The sequence below is a fragment of the Mustela erminea genome, chromosome 8 (genome assembly GCF_009829155.1).
Source record: "Mustela erminea isolate mMusErm1 chromosome 8, mMusErm1.Pri, whole genome shotgun sequence".
Lineage (NCBI taxonomy): Eukaryota > Metazoa > Chordata > Mammalia > Carnivora > Mustelidae > Mustela > Mustela erminea.
The window spans coordinates 2325974-2336083 of NC_045621.1; the positions used below are offsets into that span (position 1 = coordinate 2325974).

Sequence of the window (10110 nt, forward strand, 5' to 3'; positions counted from 1 at the left end):
AGAGTATCAGGTAAAGCTTGCCAATGGTTCCCTCTCTGGCGCCGTGTTCTGCCCCCGTACCATTTCTTCTCTTGATCTCTTGGGAGGCCTCCTCTTGATCTCTCCCAGCCTCCCGTCTCTGGTCAGCCACTCCTTGCCCAAAGTGAAAAAAAAACCCACACTAAATACTGCAAGTGTCTTTTATCTTGCACCTTTTCGGCATGAGCGCCCCAGAAGGAAGAAAGGGAAGAAGATTCGTGGCCCTGGTTCCCGGGGCCGACCCTGCAAACAGCGCTTTCCCCAGCGGAGGAGACGTTGCCAGAACAGTCCCTGGGAAATGTGGAAAAACAAAAACAAACAACCAGGATCATGATTTCTCCTTCCACGAAGCGTGGGTTAGTGCACCTGGAGTTCTAACCTCAGCCGGAGCCACCGGCGAGTGCAGCCCGGGGATGTGTGTCATCTGAGGCCTGCACACGCCCACGCAGCCGGGGCGGAGGTGTTTGTTAGTTAGGACTGATCCCAGGAGTTCTGCCACAAAATAAAGGCCACTGTGTCACCTGGAACCACCCATGCACCAGAGGAAAGGCAAATGTTTATTTTACCAGTTTTCTGTGAAGGGAGCTTAAACGCAGAGAGCTACAACACAAGTTGATCTAGAGGACATCATAATGAAAGAAACTACCTCAGTCACTGAATATTTCAGTTATCATGGCTCTTTCTGGATTCATTAATACTACTTGGTGATTCTAGAAAATGTTTTTAAATTGAAAAAAATTTTTTTGTTTGAGAGAGAGAGAGCACAAGTTGGGGGAGGGCAAGCAGAGGGAGAAGGAGACGCAGGTTCCTCACTGAGCAGGGACCCCGATCCCAGGTCCGCAGGATCAGGACCTGAGCTGGAGGCAGATGCTTAAAGCCACTCAGGCCCCCATAGAAATTGTTTTTAAAAAGTTACCATGTTACGGTCTCTTAATTTTCCTCCCAGAAAACCTTCTAACAGTTTGAAGCAGATTTAAAGAAAGATTTTAATAAAGCAGCATTTAAAGGAGAGTTCTGGGCAGGATCAGCACTGTGGTTGACTGAAAAAACAGTCTGCCCAGAACAAAAGAGCAAAAGCAATTTGAACTTTGCCTCAGATTTTAGTCTAGGAATTTGCAGTCCTTTAATGCTACATATTTTGTTCAACCTACAAAAACCCACAAATGTTTATGGAAGCCCAGGAGAGCCAACTTCTTCTCAGTAAATATTCTCAGTATAATAAAGCATTAATGCTGTGCTAAAATCCCAAGTTTTCATATCTTCAGAAGCAAACTGTGATTTCCTGTGTGCAAGAGATTTAGTAACTAAAATAAATAAAATTATCGCTAAACCCTAGATATTTTTCAAGTCTGCCATTTGCTAACTCCCCAGTACTAAATTAGCACCAGGGTACTGGTATCTATCTCTGGGAAGAAAAAAACAAGTGTACAAATAATAATCGAATCTTGTGAATTCCTGGCAGTGCTAACATTTTTGACATAAAATTGTTTTTAGTTAAATGCTCTTTAAAATAAATAAATAAATAAATGCATATGCCTTGATAGTCTCCTACCTACCATGACTAGCCTGGCCATTTGCTGAACTTTCAGTAGTGCCGCGGTGAGTGAGTGCTCCTGGAAAATGCTGAGTCACGGTCACGTGACACATTCCTGCCATTTCCTGCTTAGGATTTATCTGATGAAGAAGGTGCAGTGCTGTTAGCTGAGTAATGACCGATATGCAACTCAGTCCACTGCTAACATTGGCTTTTACTGTTTCTTGCACTGAGTGCTGTAAACTTACGCTGCTTCTGGCATGAGGAAACAATTGACTTCCCCAAAATACAGGTCAGACTCCTGACAATATTAGACTGGGGTTAAAGCATACCAAAAAATCTGTGAGAGAGCCAAGACAGCCAAGCCGAAGAAATTAATCAAAATGACAATGCTTTCCTAAAAGGGTTGTATTAGTTTCTTAGAATCATCGCAGTAAAAACAGACTAGCGTTCAGCACACCACAATGCCACAGGGCATATGCAGACTGAAAAAGCACCATAGTCCTGACGTCAAGACACGCAGCAGAAAGAGAAAAAAATCATACTTCCTAGCAGTCATCATCTTTCAAATCTCGGAAAGACATCCCATCATGCTAATTCTCAAACTAGTAAATATTTGTTTTAAAATATTAAAGAACAGTTCCATATACACTTTGGGGTCTTTTTTTGCTCACTGTACCTTGCTGTATTTTTATTTCTATTAGTTTTGTGTTTGGCATATAGTTGACTTTTATGTACCAATAAACAAATGATGGAAAGAAAATGAATAACATGGACGGCTGAGTCTAATTCTTAAAATAAGGATTCTTAAGAATGCTTGACTTGGGAGAATTGCCCCGAGGGGAAGCCATGAAGGATGACCTATTTTTTTTTTTTAAGATTTTTAAAATTTATTTGACAGACAGAGATCACAAGTAGGCAGAGCAGCAGGCAGAGAGAGAAGGGGAAGCAGGTTCCTTGCTGAGCAGAGAGCCCAATGCGGGACTCAATCCCAGGACCCTGAGATAGTAACCTGAGCCGAAAGCAGAGGCTCACACTGAGCCACCCAGGTGCCCCAAGGATGACCTACTTTTATGTACCAAAAGAAGTTGTTATTAATTAACTGATTGATTCATTTATTCAACAAATATTTATTGACTATCTTTGCACATCAGGTATTATCCTAGGTTTCTATGATCCAGGGATCAACAGAACAGACTTGGACACTGGTCTCATAGAATTTACATTTTAGAGGGGAAGAGTTTTTCAAAGAAAAATGAAAAAAGAGCAAACAAATAAGGCTACAGTTATTGTGTTTAGGGCCCAAATGGGAAGGTCTGGAGAAGTGGAAAAGTGAGAGCTGATTATACGGGGCCTTTACAAGCCACGCTAGGATTTTCTGTTTTATCCTAAGAGAAATGGAGAACACTTTAAAGAGAAAAGGAGGAATATAACATGATTAAAACTTCACCTCTAAAAGAATACTCTACTGATCTATAAATAGAAAGGACTGAAGGAAACGAGCAAAACAGGAGGGTGGCAGGAGTTGGGAGGCTGTCGCTGGACTTCAGCCAAGAGATAGCGGCAGTTGAGCCAGGACAAGGGCAGATTCAAGATTCATCTACGAGGAGGCATGGACAGAGGCTTACCAAAAAACAAGAGTCAAGGATAATATCAGCATTCTTGCCACGGACACTTGGGAAGGTGGGGGATGGGAGACTGAAAAGACGAGATGAAGAGTAGGTTGAGGAGTAAGAAAATGAGTTTGGATTCGGAAATGTTTAAATCAAGATGCATGAGAGGCAACCGAGAGGGAACGGCAGATAAACATGTGGATGACTTCCTAGCTCAGGAGGGAGATCTGAGTTGCAGAAACCTATCTTGGAGTTGCTGGTGTATACATAGTGTTTTTTATAGGTTGTGGGATGGATGAGACATCACAGGAAAAGAATGCAGGGTGAGAAAGAAACAAGAGTCCGAGACTGATTTTTGAACTCCCAGTGCTAAGTGGAGGAGGTGGCACCAGCAAAGGGACAGGAGAGGAGGAGGTGGCACCAGCAAAGGGACAGGAGAGGACGGGCTGGGCGGAGTGGAAAGAACCCCAGAGTGAGTATTACGCGACGCTGCATCATCAGACGGAAGGAAAGAGAATTTCAAGTAGGGAGAGTGATCGCTTAGGAAATACAAGTAAGGGGTGGCCTGGAGGCATACGTCGGATTTTGGAATATGGCCACTGCTGAGATGGAAGCCAGGACAGCTAGGGTGGCGGGCGGATTGAAGAGGACTTAGCTGTGGAAGGCGAGTGAGGCATGAGGAAATGTGCGTAGAGGACTCTTCCTAGAAGCTTGAGTTTTGAGGGTCTATCCTTGATCGTATAGCCCCTGTTTCTCTATTTGTGACATGGTGATGTGAATATAATCATACTCAGAAAATATCTTGAGAAATACAAGGTAAAACCCCATGTTTGGCATCATTCTATTCAGTTTGGTTCAAACAATACGTACTGAGCACGTGACGGAAAGATAAGTAGAACAAGGCGCATTCTTGCCGACAGCTTGTGAGTTAACAGAGAGGCTGGAATGAAACGCATACACTTGAGGAAATGTCGTAAGTTTGAAGATGAAATTATGCACAATGTGCTCTGGGAGCAAGGCAGAGGGCCATCTGCGCCAACTGGGAAATCTGAAACACTTCCTGGAAGAGAAGACACGTTAACTAAACTGTGAGGGACAAAAAGGAACTAGCCAGGGAGGTAAAAGGAAGAGACACCACAGAAGGAACTCATGAACGTAAACAAAGGCCCAAACTGCTGAAACACAATTAAAACTCTGTGTACACCTGCCCATGGTTTGCTTGGAGAAGCTACAAACACTTTAGCTACAGAATACAAAATCGAAGCAGGAGAATTAAGTCTGGAGAGGAAGACCAGTCTTGTTCATGAAGAATTTGGGGACTGTGTTAAGATTCAACTGTAGGGGCGCCTGGGTGGCTCAGTGGGTTAAGCCTCTGCCTTTGGCTCCGGTCTTGGTCTCAGGGTCCTGGGATTGAGCCCCACATCCGGCTCTCTGCTCGGCGGGGAGCCTGCTTTCCCGATTCGACTATAAACTCTAGCAACTGTTTGGGTTCAAATCTAAGAGGCCGCTAATGACAGACTAGTCAACAGCCCAGAGACCAAAGGTCAGAGTCTTAATTGGACTTGGTGGAGTCTGCAGCTGACAAGCAAAGGACAGGGGATAGGTGTGGTGTCTGTCACAGGAAGAAATACAACTGAAGGTAAGAAAATGAAAACAGGTAGAGTAGGGAAAGCAGCTGTTAACTACGTGTCATCATCTCAGACACAAAAACTGCTTTGACTGTGTAGCCATAACATGCTTTCTCTGTAATTATTAACAGCTGCGGCCTGAAAATTATTTTGACTTCATTCCGATGTGAATAGTAAGACGGGAAGAGTAAGCCCTTCTGTTTCGCTGCACAGACGTAAGGAAGAAAGCATAAAGACTTGCATGAAGTGGCCGTGGAGCGAGTTCTGTAATCTCCACATGACTCGGTCCGCTCCAGCTGTCTGATAAGGAAAGCAGGGTCCTGGCAGAACAAGCGAGAAGCCGAGTGCACATGAGGATTTTGAACCATGCTTCACTGCCTCTTCTGTCCTTCCCTGTAATTTGCTAATTTATCATCTCGGGCATTTGGTAACTCGCATACTTCCTGTTGAAACAGCAAGGCAAAAGCAAAGGCAGACTAAGCTCTCCACATCCTGTTAATCTCGAGCCTTCCAGATGTTTGCAAAAGCACACCACAGACCATCTCTCTTCACCTTTCGCGTTCTACAGTCTGCTAAAACCTCATATCACAGGCCGGGTGAGGACAAAAATGAATCTCTCCATAATTCTCTCCCTCTTTTGTTTAAGAAATCTGATGAGAAGAAATTAGAAAATCCAGATGAGTTTAATTCACTTTGCAACCATTCTTTGAATACCTGCAACGGGTCAGATGCTCTGTCGGGTACATGAGACACAAAGACAGTGAGAAACAGATCCCGCCCTCAGATGCTCTCAGTCTAGGGGGGAATCGACATGAAAACTAGTCATTGCACTGCACTGTAACAATTGCTCTGAGGGCAGTAAGCATGGATTAAAAGGGCTCATTCTACCAACAGGCACATCAAGAAAACATTCATGAATGAGAGCGATTTTTAGTTGAGTCGAGATGGAGGAACCGGACTTCGCCACAGAGCGTAGCATAATGGTAAATGTATCAACATGGCAAGCCCAGGGAGGTATGAAGGGGGCTGGCAAATCCGGGTATCTGCTAATGGTTTGTTACTGGTGGATGAGAGTGTATGGAATGGAGTAGGACTGGGAGCTGGGGTCAGAGGGCACTAAATTATGAAGGATTTTATATGCTGGAAGAGCTTTTAACTTTATCTGGAAGGTAATAAGATACCTTTTGAAAGGTATTAGTCCAGGAAGTGAACAACTAGGTTTAAACTTTAGAAAGGTCATTGTCAGCAACGTGGAGACAAGCTTACATAGGGTGGCAAGTCGAGGCAGGATTTCTAGTGAGAAAGTTACTATATTGGTTCATGTGAGCAATGGTGGAAACCTGACCTGAAGAAATGTCAGTAGGAATGGAGTAGAGGAAGTATATTTGAGATGCTTGAGATTAGCCAACTAATTAAATGTGTAGAGTGACGGTAAGGTAGAAGTAATGGCAGATGAATGCCAGATGTGGGGCTTTAGCTCCTGGGTAGGTGGTGGTAAAATTAGCTGAAGTAGAAACTTGGAAAGATGTTAGGAGGAAGATGGTTTTAAACTTCTTTTTAAATTTTTATTACGTATGTATATATGTGACTGTGGTAAGAGCACTGAAAGTGAGATCCGTCTCTGAACAAAATCCCAAGTGTGCGATACGGTATTGTTGATCATGGGTGCAACGTTGTACAGCAGATCTCTGGAGCTTATTCTTCTTGCTTAACTGGAATTTTATGCCTAGTGGTTAGAACTCCCATGTCCCCTCTTGCCAGCCCCTGGCAACCACCATTTCAATGTGGGATTCTACAAATTTAACTATTTTAGATCTCTCATGTAAGCAGAATCATCTATAAGCCAAAGATGCACACGTTCATATCTATACCCCAGACCTAGTGTAAAACCTCAGCCCAGTTTGCCCGGGACTTTCTTGGCTTTAGAACCAGAGTGTTGTGCTCCATGAACCTCCTCAGTCCCACGTCACCCTACCCAGACTTCTCTCCCAAGCTCTAGATTCATAGGTGCAGCTACCTACTTACTCTCTAAGTCCACCAGAATACGTAAGAGGCATCTTAAAGTCAATATGTCCAGCTGGACTCACGACCTTTCTCAAAGCTGCTTCTCTCATAGATTTGTGCATCTCAGCAAATCATGACTCCATCCTTCTAGTTACTTCTGCTATAAACCTTAATATAATTCATGATTTTTCTTTCTTATGTAACACATATTCAATCTGACAACATATTCTGTTGGTTTTCTTTCAAAAATATCCAGAATTTGACCATTTCCGCTACTTTTACTGTTAGCATCGTGACCAACCCACCACCTGACCTTGTGTGAATCAGTGGAGAAAAGTTCCCAACTGATATCCCTGCTTCCACCCTTCCTCAGCCTTATCCCCCTGTAAAGTTTACTCCCCACATAGTAGCCAGTGTAATCCTTTAAGAACATATGTCCGATCACATCCTTGGCTTACATTAGGTAACTACTTCCCACGTACTCAGACTGAAAGCCAAGTTCTTACATTGACCTCTGAGGTCCTGCCTCAGCCGAGTCCTCTCTCTGTCATCATCTCCCCTATTTTTTTTTAAAGATTTTTTTTTTTGAGAGAGAGAGATCTTGAGAGGGGAGAGGGTCAGAGGGAGAAGCAGACTCCCCGCTGAGCAGGGAGCCCGATGTGGGACTCGATCCTGAGACTCCAGGATCATGACCTGAGCCGAAGGCAGTTGCTCAACCAACTGAGCCACCCAGGTGCCCCATCATCTCCCCTATTAATCTGCTCCTAACATACTGGTCTTCCTGTCGCTCTCTGCACGTGGGGAGCGTCCTTCCATCTTAGAGCTCTTGCCCTTCCTCTTCCCTCTACCTGGAGCAGTCTTCCTTCAGATATGTGCAAGGTTCATCCTCTCAACTAGTTTAAATGTTACCTTCTCAGTTTTTCCCTGATTATTTAAAATAGCACACACTTCTGTGCCCACATAGGTACTTCCTATCTTCTTTGTCTGCTGTATTTTTCTCTGTGGCACTTTCACCAAAGGACATACTTTATATTTCAGTGTTGATTTGATTACTATATACCTCCTCCATCACCAAATGAAGATCCTTAGCTGTTTTAGTCATCACTCTATCCCCAGCACTTAGCACAGAATTCTGCCACATTGCAGTCAGTAAATATGTCATACAAACCAATGAATGAATTATAAACAGAGATAAGAGCTCCAAAGGACAGGAACAGAGCATGCAGCTATAAGAATATGTAGCAAGAGAATCTCAACCTAAAGAGTTGTGGGAATGCCGCCTGAACAGAGAGACCTGAAGCATGAGTAGGCATTGGCCAAATGAGGAGGAGGAAAGAATATGTCCGACAGAAGGAAGGACCTGTGGAAAGACGTGGCAGAAGGGTCACAGAAGATCACAAGCTACTGTGATCAAGGGACTGAAAGAAAACCCATAGCGCTGGAGTACAGAGAGCAGAGGAAGACCGAGGAGACAAGGTTGAGAAGGTAAACAGGATGGTTTCTATCTGTAGTGGAGAGAAATGAAAAGGCGTTAGAGGGACTTAATCTTGTACATGCACATATGACTCAATCTAATTTGTGTGATGAAACGCTCACTCGTGCATGTTAAGTGGGTCGAAGAGGGCTAGAGTAGAAACACTGAGACCAGATGGACCACAGGTCAGAAATGATGGTCCCATGGAAAATAAGGCAATGGTAGAGAAGAAAGAGTGACAAATTCTGAGATTCTAGGAGTTAAAATGGACGGGGTGTGGGGAGAAATTAAAGGTGGGGAAGAGAGAATGAGGGAGAAAGATGTATCAACAATGATGCCTAAATTTACTAGCAGAACAGATGGTGGTCATATTCACTGATTTCAGTATATTGGAAGAGGGGATGGCTTGAGAGTTCAGTCTTGGACATGGTAAGTTTCAGAAGTCTTTTGGACATATAACACCAAGAGGAGCAATCAACAGAGCTATTGGACACACAGGACTAGAGCCATGTAGAGGGCTGGCCTGGAGACAGGTATTTGGGAACTATCATTGTGAGGATGGTAATGAAGGCTTGAGATTAATAAGATGGCCAAATTTTTGCATGAGTTTTTACTAAGCTTCATCTTTCCTCCCCTGTGTTCAAATAGGTAACTTTTCAGACAAAAGCATGATTGTAATTTTATCCTTATTTAATTTCCTCTTGTCAGAAAATCAGATCCTTGCTGTAACCTGTTATATATTTTTTAAGATTCTCATTCTCACTTTCCCTCTCTTCTTTCCAGTTTTGTATATTCTGCAATATAATAAAAATAATAATAATAATCAGAGGAAAAGCAACAACATGGCAAGAACATCTCTAATCCATTAATAACAACATGGAACCAAATAAGATAGAGAATGTATCCCACTTCCCTCCAGTGGCATCGGTAGAAGCAAATCCATTTCAGACTGGTCACAGTGTCCAACCCTACTATTCAACTGCCTATCTTGCCCCCAAGGATAGCATGACAGAACATGTAAAATTATTTATGTCAGGCAGCTTCAGAAGCATGACAAGCATACGCCTACACCTACTGTTCAAGTCTTAGTTGTATCAGTTCCTTGGTTTATGCCAAGTCTGAACATACAGTTTAACCTCAATAGGTTACAGTCTCCATTTGTAGAATATTGATCACAACGTCTGCCCCACAGATCTGGAAAGAGGATTAAGTGAGATGATTCATGAAAAGCATCTGACACCTTATATGTACACAAAACAGGAGCCAGTTTATTTTATATTATTATTATTATTACTATTTCCCCCAAATGTATGTGCATCTGACTTGTTCCTGGAGTATATTTCTTTTTGATAACAGTAGACTTAAGAGAGGACCATTGTGTCATTTCAGCAGATAATAGCAATACAAGAGATCATGTGTGCGAAGTTGGTCATAAAGTGGACCAAAAGACTTGTTCAGGGACAAAGTACCATTGAAAAAAATTTTTAAATACAACATAGGGAATAGGAAGGATATTATTGGTTGAGGGTGAAAATAAAACGTTACAAGGGGGTTTTTTGGCCTAAATTTTAGGAAACTAATAGATATGTACTTTTATTATCAATAGGTACCTAGAAAAACTGGGCACTTACAGAAATTTAAATCATAGACAATACTGACTTATAATATAACCTACAATGGAATTATACCAAAATCTGGCCTCGTTCTAAGAAGGTGCACACTGGAAAAACCAAAGGTTGGGAAAGAAAGAGCATAGCTACTGGAGCCAGACAGACCTGGGTTGGATATCTAGCTCTCCACCTACCCCCTGAATTGCCATTAGCAAACTTCTTTGTTTGT

At 42.8% G+C, this 10110-nt stretch overlaps 1 long non-coding RNA gene across 1 annotated transcript; it reads left to right on the forward strand.

Moving 5' to 3' along the window:
* Nucleotides 1–4548: 4548 nt before the first annotated feature.
* On the forward strand, nt 4549–8674 carry LOC116596975. The gene is made up of 3 exons (XR_004288401.1): nt 4549–4804; nt 5688–5776; nt 8086–8674. It is a non-coding gene; the product is annotated as an uncharacterized LOC116596975 (long non-coding RNA).
* Nucleotides 8675–10110: the final 1436 nt, after the last annotated feature.